Here is a 13,920-nt window from a genome sequence, read left to right on the forward strand (position 1 = left end):
GCCGAGCCCTAGCCAGGCCCAGTTGCTTTTATTGCTGTCTTCCTCGGGTTCATTAGCACACCAGATGCGTTTCTCTCTCAGCGGGGTTCAGTCCTTCCGCAGTGAGTGAAGGACAGCTCCTGGGGGCACTGAGAGCTTACTCTTAATGGGGTGAATGTGAATTTATGCAGGAGGAGTTTCTGACTGGTGATGTGTGATCATGCGGGTTTCCATGAGTCTTGGGAGTCACCAACCACTTAAATTGGTAGATACCATGCCCCTCCCCGGTAATTATTAATATATTCCCCTGCACATGGTAGAATCCAAAGACTTGAACAGAATTAAAGAACTATAAGTTGGAAGACAGATAGCTAGGAGAGAAGATTGGGGGAAGATGGAAGAGTAGAAAGCTCCAGGAATCAGTCCCTCCACCAAAACTGGCAGGAACAGTCTACAACAGCTGTTCTGAAGCCCTGGAGTCTAATGGAGCACTGCGCAGCATTCAGGGATGAGTGGGAGGAAGAGGATGGTAGAATCCCCTCTCCCCCAGTCTCTTGGTGGGCAGCAGCAGGGACTGCAGCTTGGGCTCCTGGGGCGGGGCATGTGGGGACCTGGTCCTCCAGCCTCGGGAGGGTGTGGCCTGACTGCTGGCCACTGCCTTAGATTAGCTACTTCCGATTGCCGGGGGCTGACTCTGAGGGAGACCATTGTTTTCATCACCCTTGGACAAAGGATGTAGGGGAATCTTAAAGAAAATAACCTTCCTTAAAACCATAGAAAACAGTTAAAGGGATGCCTTAACTAGGCAAATGCTGAATCAAGAAAACACCATTCCCAAGCCTTCAGAGAAGCTCCTGAGCCTTCGCTGATCTCTTCCCATGCCCTCCACCATGGGCTGGAGGGGCTTGAGCTCCCGTTGTAGGTCCCTGGCCTTGTTTCAGAGGAAGCAGTGTTCCACAGGGCCCCGTGTGCATATTGGGTTGAAGTCTGGGGGACTAAGCTGGGAAACCTGTCTCAGCCTTACCATCCCAGAGTTTGTCCTGAGGGCAGAGAAGTAGCTTGCAGACATTTGAGACAGTGGCCTGGAGCAAAGGACTGCCTGCGTTAGAGAGCATGCAGAAGGGGATGAATGTTTGTTTTCAAGGGGAACAGAGCGGAGCTCACCTGAACTCCTGTCCACTGTCAACAGGGGAATTCCTAAGGCCAGGAGCAAGACAAGCCCACCAGAACAAGCAGACTCGGTGGCTGCACCCAGGCTCAGATATGACAGAAAGGACCCTGCACTTCACTTTTGCCTCAGGCTGATCTTGATAGGAGGGCTCAGCTCTAAAGGAAACATTCAGCCAAAACAGCCAATTTACAAAGACTGGGAAAGGTGCTTTTTGCTTTGGTTTCTTTGTTTTGATTAGCTCCTGGCATTCAAGAAAATTAGGATACCACTAGCTGGATACAAACTTAAGGAACAGGCGGCTCAGGATTAAATCCCAGAGTTAACACTTTAAAATATTAAAATGTACAGCATGCAGCAAAAGATTACAAGACCAAAAAAAAAACAAAAACAAAAAACCATACACACACCAAAACAAGCAAACAGGGGAAGCGGACTTGGCCCAGTGGTTAGGGCATCTGTCTACCACATGGGAGGTCCACGGTTCAAACTCTGGGCCTCCTTGACCCGTGTGGAGCTGACCCACGTGCAGTGCTGATGCACGCAAGGAGTGCCGTGCCACGCAGGGGTGTCCCCATGTACGGGAGCCCCATGCGCAAGGAGTGCACCCCATAAGGAGAGCCACCCAGCGCGAAAGAAAATTCAGCCTGCCCAGGAATGGCGCCGTACACACGGAGAGCTGACACAACAAGATGATGCAACAAAAAGAAACACAGATTCCCATGCCGCTGACAATAACAGAAGCAGACAAAAGAACACGCAGCAAATGAATACAGAGAACAGATGGGGGGTAGGGGGGATAGAAATAAATAAATAAATACATCTTTTTAAAAAAACAACAAACAAACAGGAAATGATAGCCCATCTAAGAACAAGTTTGAAATCCAGAATCCATCAATGAAGAAGATTAGATATATACTTACTGGACAGAGACTTAAAAAAAAAAAAAGATCACTAGTATGCTCCAGGAGATAAAAGAAAACATGGAGAAAGAACCAAATGAGGAAAACAATGAATGAACAGTACGGGAGTCTCTTTGAGATTCTCAATAGGAACCAAACTGAATACTTGAGTTAAAGAACACAATAACTGAAATGAAAAGTTCATAGACAGTTTCAACAACTGATTGGAGGTGGCAGAAGAAATAATCAGTGATCTTAAAGGCAAGACAATTACTATAAGTCAGGCTGAAAAGCAGAAAGAAAAAAGAATGCAAAAGAGCAAAGAAAGCCTAAGAAACCTGTAGGATACCATGAAGTGTACCAATATATGCATTATGGGATATTCAGAGGGAGAAGACAGAAAGGGAGAAAGTATATTCAAATAAATAATGGCAGGAAACTTCCAAATTTAAAAAAGACATGAATATGCACATTTAAGAAGTCCAGTGAACTCCAAACAAGATTAGCTCAAAGAGAAATACCACCAGACACATAATAATCATGCTGTCCAATGGCAAGGGCAAGGAGTTTGTTCTGGAAACTGCAAAAGAAAAGCAACTAGTTAAGTACAAGTTATGTACTTAATCCCAATAAGTTTAAGTGGTGATTTCTCATCAGAAACAAAGGTGGCAGGAAGACAGTGATATAAGCTATTTAAAGTGCTGAAGGAAAACAATTGCTAACCGATAATTTTATATCTGGCAAGACTTTCTTTCACAAATGAGGATGCAATTAAGACATTGCCAGAAAAACAAAAGCTGAAGGAATTCATTACCACTAGACCTTTCCTATAGGCAGGGCTAAAGGGAATTCTTCACGCTGAAAGGAAAGGACATTAAACAGTGATTCAAAGTGGCATAAAGAAATTAAGACCTCTGGTAAAGATGCTAAAATGCAAATGCATAAAAAGTAATGATAAGTCTATGGTTTTAGATATACAGTATACAATGATATGATTTGTAATGGCTGTAAAAAAAAAGTGGGGGCACAGTAGGGCATAGGAACAGTGTATGTGCATACTACTGAAGTTCAGTTGGTGTCAAATCATATATGATTGTTATAGATTTTGGATGTTAAATTTTAACCCCAAAATAACCACAAAAAAAATCTGAGAAATATATTTATAAAGAACTGAGAAGGGACTCAAAATGGTACCATGTAAAAAATCAAACAAATATGTAAGTAGGCATTAATGGGAGAATTGAGGGACAAAAGGGATAGAACAACCAACAACATGGTGGCTTCTAGAGTCAGCTCATGCCACAGGGCAGTTAGTATCAATAATCGCCCAAAGCTATTTAAAGCACCTGTTTGGGGCTTCCAGGAGACCAGAAGAGCATCCTGCAACATCCTTGAAGGAATGGACGGTGAACACTGCCCAACTGCAGAGGAGATTCATAAATAGAGCACTCCACACACCTTGGAGGCCAGGGCCCATCCTCCTCTGGCAGCATAAGCGCCTTGGGAGCTATTCTGTGGCTGGAATTAGAAGCTCCACTTCCCAAAAATGGAAGAGGAAGAGACAATTGGGCACCAACTTCAGCTACTGATTAGTAAATTTGGATGGCTAAAGTATAATCCTAAGAAGAGCTAAAGTTTGAACCTGTCCAAGTCAGAAAGAGGCTGGTAGCTGCCATTGTAACTCCACCCGTGGCATGAGGGGAAATGGATGGACTGAAAATCACAGTGCTGGTTGGAACCAGCTTCTTTCCATCCAGCTCAGATTACAGCTCTAGCATAAGCCCCAGCCCCACCTCCAGCAGGGAGGAGACTGGGAGAACATGTGCCAACATCTCCAGGAAAATACAGGCCATGCCATGCCATGGAGGCCAGTGATCATCCTACTCTGGCAGAAGAAAGATTGGTGAGCTTGAAGAAATGGTCTCTGAAAGCAAACATACAAAAGAACAGATAGAGAAAAGAATTGAAAAGATTGAACAAGGTCTCAGGGAACTAAACAACAGCAAGCAACATGCAAACATAGTGTCATGGGTATCCCAAAAGGAGAAGAGAAGGGAAAAGGGGCAGAAAGAATATTTGAAGGAATAATGGTAGAAAACTTCCAAACTTATTGAAGGATATGGATATCCATGTCCAAGAAGCACAATGTACTCACATCTTAATAAATCCAAATAGGCCAACTCTGAGACACATACTAATCAGAATGTCAAATGCCAGAGACAGAGAATTCTGAGAGCAGCAAGAGAAAAACAATGCATAACATATAAGGGATACCCAGTAAGATTAAGTGCTGATTTCTCATCAGAAACCATGAAGACAAGAATACAGTGGTATGATATATATTTAAGATACTGCAAAAGAAAAACTTACAGCAAGATTGTCTTTCAAAAATGAGGATGAGTTTAGAATTTTCACAGATAAACACAAACAGAGAGAGTTTATAACCAAGAGACCAGCTTTGCAGGAAATACTAAAGGGTATGCTAGCCTGAAAAGAAAAAACAGGAGAGAAAGACTTGAAAGAGAGTCTATAAATAAAGATTATATGAGTAAAAGTAACTAAAAGTCTCAAAAGAGTGGTGAAAATTTAAATATGACAGAAAAAAGCAAATATTTAGGAATAAATTTAATGAACAATGTAAAGCACTTGCATTCTAAAAAGGGCTACTCATTGTTAAAAGAAATAAAAAATTGGAAGAGCATTCCATGCTCATGGTTTGGCTGACTAAATATCGTTAAGATGTCAGTTCTACTCAAATTGATATACCAATTCAGTGAAACCCTGATAAAAATTCCACCAGCATTTTTTAAAGAAATGGAAAACACAATTATCAAATTAATTTGGAAGGATAAGAGATCCTGAATGGCCAGAAACATCTTAAAAAGGAAAAACGAAGTTGTAGAACTTTCACTTCCAGACTTTAAATAATAGTACCAAGCTACAGTGGTAAAAAAAGAGCCTGGTATCAGCATAAAGACAGACACATTGACCAATGGAAATGAACTGATGTTTCAGAAGCAGACTCTCACATCTAGGGTCAAGAGCTTTTTGACAAGCCTGTCAAACCTACCCACCTCAGGTAGAACAGTCCATTCAACAAATGGTGCTCGGAGAACTGGGTATCCATAGCCAAAAGAAGGAAAGAGGACCCCTAGCTCACACCTTATATAAAAATTAACTCAAAATGGAACAAAAACCTAAATATAAAAGCAATAACCATAAATCTTCTAGAAGAAAATGTAGGGAAATATCTTCAAGACCTGGTGGTAGGTGGTGGATTCTTAAAGAAGATGATAGGAGAACCAAGATGGACTACTGATGTTTAATGTATGTAGAAGGTTTAATTAACTTTACTGTAAAAGTGTAGAAATGTATAGAGTTATGGCAACACATTATAGTAACTGCTGGTTTATAAATGGTAATGTGGCTGAAAAGGGTAGTCTAGGGATGTAAATGCCAATTGATAGAAAGCTAGAGAATAGTCTAGGGACTGACTAATACAGTAAGCCCAAAGGTGGATGAGAATTGTGGTTGGTGATACAGATGCAAGATTGGCCTTTATGAGCTAGAGCAGATATACATCACCATTGCAGGTTGGTGGGAATGTAGAGAAGCATGAGAAAAATATACCTTGATTGACCTATGGACTGTGGTTAACAGCAATACTGTAATATTCATGCATCTATGCCAAAGATATACTGTGTTGATAATGGGGAAGTATGGAAAAAGTGTGCCAAATGTACACTATGGACCTGGTAATAATCTGATTATATTATCTCATATTCTGTAACAAATGTGCCATGGTATGTTGATAGAGGTGTGTTGTATGGGAATTCTACTCATATGCATGATTGTTGTGTAAGTTTACAACACCTGTCACAAAAATATATTTTAAAAATAATAGGATAGTTTGGGGGAAAATACAACAAATGTAAGATAAGGACTATAGTTCATAGTAAGATTTGGACAATATGCGTTCATAATTTGTAACAAATGTCTCACAAAAATGCCAGGTGTTGATGGTAGGTTGATGTATGGGACCTCTGTATGATGTTGTTATGCATGTTTGCTTTGTAAGTTCACAACTTTTACTATCCACTTATTTTTCTATGTTCGTGTATAAATGATATAATAATAATAATAGGATGGGTTTTGGGGAAAATACACCAAATGTAGGATTCTTTCGTTAGTAGTAAGATTTTGAGGATACTCTTTAATCATTAGTTAAACTGTTAAAAAAAAGGGGGGGGGGGGAGGTGGTGGAGCTGATGTGGCTCAGTTGTTTGAGCACCAGCTTCCCACATACAAGGTCCCAGGTTCAGTTCCCAGCCCCAGTACCTATAAAAAAAAATGTTTCACAACAATGCAAGATATTGGTGGTAGAGTGAGGTATGAGAGCCCTGTGTGATGTTATGTATGTTTGTTTTGTAAGTTCACAACTATTACTATACATTTATTGTTTAATGTATGTTTATGTATGAATGATATAATTTAATAAATGAAAAAATACATATAAGATTTACAAACACAAAAGAGCAAAATGGCAGAAGAAAGTCTGGCATTATCAGTATTAAAGGTAGATGATTTGAACTCTCCAGTCAAAAGGGAGAGACTGGCAGAATGGATAAAGTATGACCTAACTCTATGATATTTACCTTAAATTTAAGACTTAAGTAGGCTGAAAGTGAAAGGATAGAAAAAATATGCCATTCAATTAGTAGCCAAGAGACAGCTGGTGTAGCTCTACACTGTATTTTATCAGATAAAATAGACTTTATGTAAAAACAACAACAGCAACAGCAACAACAACAGAAAACTATTACAAGGGACAAAGAAAGCCATTATGTGTTGATAAAAGGGTCAATTCAACAAGAAGACATAATAATTATAAATAGATATGTACTTAATAATAGAGCCCTCAAATATATGAAGCAAGTATTGACAGTTTTGAAGGGAGAAATAATGGTTCCACTTAATAGTGGGAGATTTTGATACACCATTTTTAATAGTGGATAGAACATGTAGTCAGAAGATCAGAAAAGAATTATAAGACTTGAACTATACTCTAAACCAACTAGACCTAACAGACATACATAGACTTTTCACCCAACAGCAGCACAATACGCATTCTTCTGTCCTACACATGGATCATTCTCCAGGATAGACCATGTGTTAGGTCACAACACAGTCTGAATGAATTAAAAAATATTGAAATCATACAATGTATCATCTTTCACCACAATGAATGAAGCTAGAAATCAATAACAGGGAGAATTGGAAAATTCACAAACATGTGAAAGTAAAGAACATAATCTTAAACAACTAATAGGTCTGAGAAGAAATCACAAGAGATATTGGGGCATACATTGAAGCGAAGGAAAATGAATACACCATAAAACTTAGCAGATGCACAAAAGGCAGAGCTGAGAGGGAAAATTATACCTCTAAATGTTTCCTTTAAAAAAGATCTCAAATCAGAGACTTAACCTCAAAATTGGAGGATCTAGAAAAAGAAAAGCAAACTAAATCCAACACAAGGAGAAGGAAAAGGAAATAACAAACCAATAACTAGCAAAGAGAACGAATCAGTCATCTAAAACCAACCAACAAAGAAAAGTCCGGGACCAGATAGCTTCACAGGTAAATTCTACCAAGCATCCCAAGAAGAATCAACACTGTGCTGGTTAGGCTAATGTGTCAACTCGGCCAGGTAACTGTGCCCAGCTGTTTGGTCAAGCAAGCCCTGGGCTAACTGTAATACAAGGGCATTTATGGACTTGAGTCACCATTGACTTTACTGCAGTGATAATTCATAGATAGCTGATTACAGTTACATCAGTCAGGGAGAGTGCCATCAGCAAGAGTGACGCTTTATCCAGTCAGTTGAATGCCTTAAAAGGGGGAGTGATTGCAGCAGTGAGTGAGAATTTCCCAGCTCATCTTCAGACAGCCAGTATCTCTCAGAATTCATCAAGAACCTTCATTAGACTTTCATCGGAGCCCTGGGTGCAGCCTGCCTGTGGAACCTGGACTTGTGCCTCCCCACGGTCATGTGAGAGACTCTTATAGAATCACATACTATTGACAGGTATCGCTTGTTGATTCTGTTTCCCTAGAGAACCCTGGCTAATACAAACACCAATCCTGCGCAGACTCTTCCAAAAAATTGAAGAGGAGTATTCCCTAACTCATTCTATGAGGCTAACATCACCCTCATGCCAAAGCCAGGTAAAGATACCACAGAAAAAGAAAATAATAGACCAGTAAGTAACCCTTATGAATATAGGTGCAAAATTTCTCAAGAAAATACTAGCAATCTGAATCCAAAAGCACATTAAATAGAATTATACACTTTGATCAAGTGGGATTTATCCCAGGTGTGCAAGGATGGTTCTACATAAGAAAATCGAATGTACCTTTTTAACAGAACAGAGGAGGAAAAAGCATATAATCACCTCAATAGATGCAGAAAAGGTATTTGACAAAATCCAGCACCCCTTCTTAATATAACTACTTAGAAAACTAGGAATAGAAGGGAAGTTCCTCAACATGATAAAGGGAATACATGAAAAACGCTGCCAACATCGTATTCATTGTTAAAAGACTGGAAGCTTTCCCTCTGTCAGAAAGAAGGCAAGGATGCCCACTTTCACCACTGTTAGTCAGCATTGTACTGGACGTCCTAGCTAAGGCAATTAAGCAAAAGAAATAAAGAAAAGGTATCCCAGCTGGAAAGGGAGATGTGAAACTTTACCTATTTGCAGATGACAAGTTCCTATATAAAGAAAATCCTGAACAGTTCACAAGAAAAGCTACTAGAACTAATAAATTCAGTGAAGTGGTAGGGGTCAAGATAAACACCCCCAAATCAGTATTGTTTCTAAACACTAGTAGTGAACAATCAGAAGAAGAAATCAAGGAAAAAATTCTCTTTACAGTAGCAACTAGATGACTCAACTATCTAAGTATAAATCTAATAACTGTACATAGAAAACTACAAAATATTGCTAAAAGAAATCAAAAAAGCCTTAAGTAAATGTCAGGACATTCCATATTCATGTTTGGAAGACTAAATATTGTTAAGATATCAATTCTACCCAAAGCAATTTATAGATTCAATGCAATCCCAATAAAAATCCCAATAATCTGTGCACAAATGAAAAATTCAGTCATAAAATTTACATGAAGGTTAATGGGCCCCAAAAGCGAAAACAACTTGAAAAGGAAGAACAAAGTCGGAGGATTCACTCTTCCCTCTCCTAAAACTTATTACAAAGTCATAGTAATCAAAAGAGCATGCTACTGGCACAAGAAGAGACATACAGACCTGTGGAATCAAATTCAGAGTTCAGAAATCAACCCCCACATTTATGGCCAATTGATTATTGACAAGTGTGCCAACTCCACTCAACTGGGAAAGAATAGTCTTTTCAACAAATGGTGCTGGAAAAAGAATGAAGGTGAACCCCTACTTCATATACAAAAATCAATTAAAAAGAAAAACAAAACAAAACAAAAAAAATCAGCTCAAAGTGGATCAAAGACCTAAATATAAAACCCAGAAATATAAGACTCCTAGAAGAAAACAAAGGAAAGCATCTCAGGAACCTGTGTTAGGCAATGGTTTCTTACATTTTACACCCAAAGCATGAGCAATAAAAGAAAGATATGTGGGACTCATCAAAATGAAAACGTGTTAAGCCTCAAAGGACTTTATCCTGAACTTAAAAGGACAGTCTACACAATGGGAGAAACTATTTGGAAACCACATATATCTGATAAGGGTTAATATCCAGAATACTAAAGAAGTCCCACAGTTCAACACCTAAAAGACAGACACTCTAATTTAAAAATGGGTAATAGTCTTGAGTAGACATTTCTCCTCAGAAGATGGACAAATGGCCAAAAAGCACATGAAAAAGATGCTCATCATCGTTATCTATTAGGGAAATGCAAGTCAAAACCTCAGTGAGACATCCTTTCATGCCCAGGAGAATGACTACTATTTAAAAAAAAAGAAATTAGCAAGTGTTGTAAAGGATATGGAGAAATAAGGACATTTCTTCATTATTGCTGGGAATATAAAATGGTATTGCTCTTGTCAAGAGAGTTTGACAGCTCCTCAGAAAGCTAAGTGTAGAATTACCATGTGGCTGGCTTTCCTACTTCAAGGTACATACCTGAAAGAATTGAAAGCAGAGACTCAAACAGATAATTTTCACAATGATGTTCATAGCAGCATTATTACAAGTGCCAAAAGATGGAAGCAACCCAGATGTCCATCAACCTATGAATTGATAAAATATAGCATATACATATAAAGAAATACTATTCAGCCATAAAAGGACTGAAGTTCTGATACCTGCTCCAACACGGATGAACCTAGAAGACATCATGGTGATTGAAATAAGCCAGGCACAAAGGGGCAAATATTGTATGAGCTCACTGATATGATAGAATTAGAATAAGCAATTTCAAAGAATCAGAAACTGGAATATGGGTTATCAGGGGCCAGATTACAGGTTGTGAATGGGAGTTAATGCTTAAATTATACCATGTTTTTATTTAATGCTTAAATTGTATGGTGTTTTGGTAGTGGGTGTTGATGATGGTGGCATAAAATTGTGAACATAATTAACAGCAGAGAATTGTATATTTGAATGTGATTAAAGGGGAAAATTTTAGATTGCGTATGTATGTTACAGAAGAATTTTTTAAAAAATTAGTTACAATGTAGACTCTGAAGCCAGATCAGTGAACTCGTCAGTAAATTCCATTGATCTCTACACCAGTGCAAGTTGTTGGTGGTGGGGTGGTCATATGAGAATCCTGTATTTTATTCATCATTGTTCTGTAAGTCAACAACTTTCTAGTTTAAAAAATCCATTGATCTCTCTCCCCCCAAAAAAATTAAAAAAAGACAACTTGGCCAGAAGGCAACCCAAGGCCAAGGGAAGGGAATGGCTTCATTGGATTCAAATCTCTGAAACCGTTGCTCTTATAAAAACTTTTTCAAAATTCTAAATTCTTGAGAGCTTGCCCTGGGACCTTGGCAAGTAGAATTCCTGCCTGGCATAGCTAGTGTCATAGCAGCTTTCTAAATTCTCACCCTTACTTCCATCCCTTTTCTAAATTCCCCGTGTATATTTGCCAGAATGCAGTGCTTGCTTGACTGACTATGCTAAATCAGTACTAGGAAACTTGTTATTTTCTTATTGAGGATTTGTTGTTATTGCCATGTTAAATTCCACAGAGTTAAAACTTGGGTGTATGGGAACCTCTTACATTTTGTAATGTAACTTTTTTGCGTGATCTATGTATCTTTAAAAAAAAAAAGGCAGTTAAATAAAAATTTAAAAATTAAAAAAAAACAGGCAGAAATGTAGAAGCAATGTGAGATAATAGATTGGGAGACAGAAGATATTTGGGAACTGGTTCTCAACCTTGGGCAAGTTCTTCAGCTCTTGGATCTCTATAAAATGGGAAGTTTGGTTCAGAAGATTTTTAGGTTTCTTCTACCTATAATTATGTGTATGTATTTGAAGTTTAGCTTCCTAATGTACCATTAAATCTCTAAATTTATAACACTGTTTACAATGCAGATTTCTAGTCCAAACGCAAAACTAGACTTTCTTCTCCTTGGGTCATATGTGACCTTTCCAGGCTCCTAGTTTTATGATTCTGGAAGCATGTTACATGTCTTCAGAGAAGGAAATTCTCTAAAGTTTTCCCAGGAGACTCATAGATAAAACAGGATAAACACTCACAGCTTTCTTTGGGGAAATGCCATCTTCCCTTCACACCCTTCAACTTAGTATTTTTGAGCTGCAATATAAAACATCTAAGTGATGCAAATTTTATATCACTAAAGAACATATCACATTTAATATCTGATGTCTTTTATGTTTCAGAACAATTATTTTAGACCTTCAAATCTTAAGCATAGGTGAGATTTTTTAAATTCCAGAACTATTTTTAAATGGGGAAATATTTTAAGATGAGCAAATTATTTTCCCCATCTCCCTTTCTCTTTCCCACTTGGATTTTCTCCATCACACAATTGCCCTATGAATAGGCGAAGATAATTCAGTTAGGGGCTTGCCAAAACTGCACTCAGATTTTTCCTGCAGTCTCTCATTTTTAGGCAAACTAGAATAATAGAAATAAAGAAAAGAGAGAAGGAGCGTATTAAATTATGTCTGGGCTGGCTCTCTTCCTGACCTCATCGGGCTCTGGGCACATGTTGGTTTGGCTGCCCCTTTCCGCAGACATTGCCGCCCCAGCAAGAGCAAGGCCCCTGCTTCCTGGTGAGTCCCAGCCGGGAGTTTCAGGGCCTTGCTACCTTGTGTGGAGAAGCCAGTTTCTCACATGAGCTTGGCGGGAAACTGGTGGAAGGGAGGCAAAGAAGAGCAGAGCTCTATTTTTAAAAGCCCATTTTTCCCCTGCTACAACCAACGTGTTGCCCTACTAGACAGAAACGTGATTCCAGATTCCAGAAAAAGGAGAGAAACTCCTCATAATACCCATGAACACCATTTCCAGTATTTGAAAAATTATCATTTCAAATTCTTATTGGGGATAATACCAAAAGTGCGCTGTGATAAACTTTATAATATACATGATTGTATATGAGACAGTATTACTTTCCAGTAGATTCCTCCCCCTTCCTTATAGTTTATTCTTCTTGGTGCGCTTTTCATGAAGCAGGTGCTTTAACTCAGAGTCTAGTATGCTTTCCACTGTATTTTGTATATACACACTAGTATTATTTTTTGCTTTCATGTGTGTGTGTGATCCACTTAGAAGTACATATTGATATTTCTGTGACTTCAAAAATTATGCAGACTCCTAGTTGAGATGAGAATGAATTGCAGGTAGGATTATAGGCTCTTCCCAGAGGTGGAAGGGCCTCTGAGGGTAGGCTAATTCAGGCCTCTAGCGTCTGCACTGCAACCACGGCGACAGACCCCTGTGCTTCCTGGAGGTTAGCAACTTGAAGAACCTGCTCTGAAAGGCCTGGCGCTGGGGTCACCTGGCCACCGTCACGCGCTTCTGTGGGTTTCTTGTTAGCTTCGCACTGTTTTGTATCATCAACACTTGCTTTCTATGCAGGGCCAGGCACTTCCTTATTTCTCAGCTAAGGGAGGAAGCAGGACCAAGGGACTCCCAGGGCTGCTGGGCAGGCCGGGGGCTGAGCCGGCACCGCCTCTGGAGCCCCCCCTGCGTCCCTGCATCGCCCTTCGCCTGGGGAGGAGCGGTGGTGCTGGGAGCGCTTGCCCGGGCTCTGCAGGCCTCGGCAGAGCTAATCCTGTGGTTGATTTCCTAACAGGGATGCTGAGGGCGAAGGAGCGGCTCTGATTTTCAAAACAAATTACTTTGGCATTCATAAAAAATGAAACTTAGGGAATTGCCAGCACCTCACTTTGTGTGCAAACACTACTCCTTTGTTTCCCTGCTGCAGCTCGCCATTAAACAGCTCCTTTGTGGGACTGCTGCAGAAAGGGAAGGAGAACTTCAGAGGTGCAGCTCCTCTCTAAGCACTGTTCTTGCCAGAGCCTCGAGTGTTGACATTTCAGAACTTGGAACAGAGTGTGGCATGTGCACAGCCTTCCTGCCTCCAGACTTCCAAACACAGGAGTTCAGGGTCCCACGGAGGGGCCTCCTTCCCGGAAGGAAACTCAGGCGAAGCCAGGCCTCGGCTCGGGGTTCTGGCTTCACTTCTGATTTATGAGGAGTTGTAGGATGTACAAAGGAGCGCTCAGAGACGGAGGGGCCAGCCGTTCCCGACGTCTTCCCCACCACCAAGGCCGAGCGAGTGGAGCCAGCACACTCTTTCTCTAAGGCCTCTTGAAACTTGAAGGTGGCTCGTGG

General features: G+C 39.9%; 1 protein-coding gene across 3 annotated transcripts in view; it reads left to right on the forward strand.

Annotated features, from left to right (window-relative positions):
* The window catches only part of SMYD3 (SET and MYND domain containing 3), a 748,180-nt gene that overhangs the window by 521,720 nt on the left and 212,540 nt on the right, over positions 1–13,920 (forward strand). The gene's annotated exons all lie outside the window — the stretch shown is intronic.

The sequence above is a fragment of the Dasypus novemcinctus genome, chromosome 13 (assembly GCF_030445035.2).
Source record: "Dasypus novemcinctus isolate mDasNov1 chromosome 13, mDasNov1.1.hap2, whole genome shotgun sequence".
In the NCBI taxonomy this organism is placed as follows: Eukaryota; Metazoa; Chordata; class Mammalia; order Cingulata; family Dasypodidae; genus Dasypus; species Dasypus novemcinctus.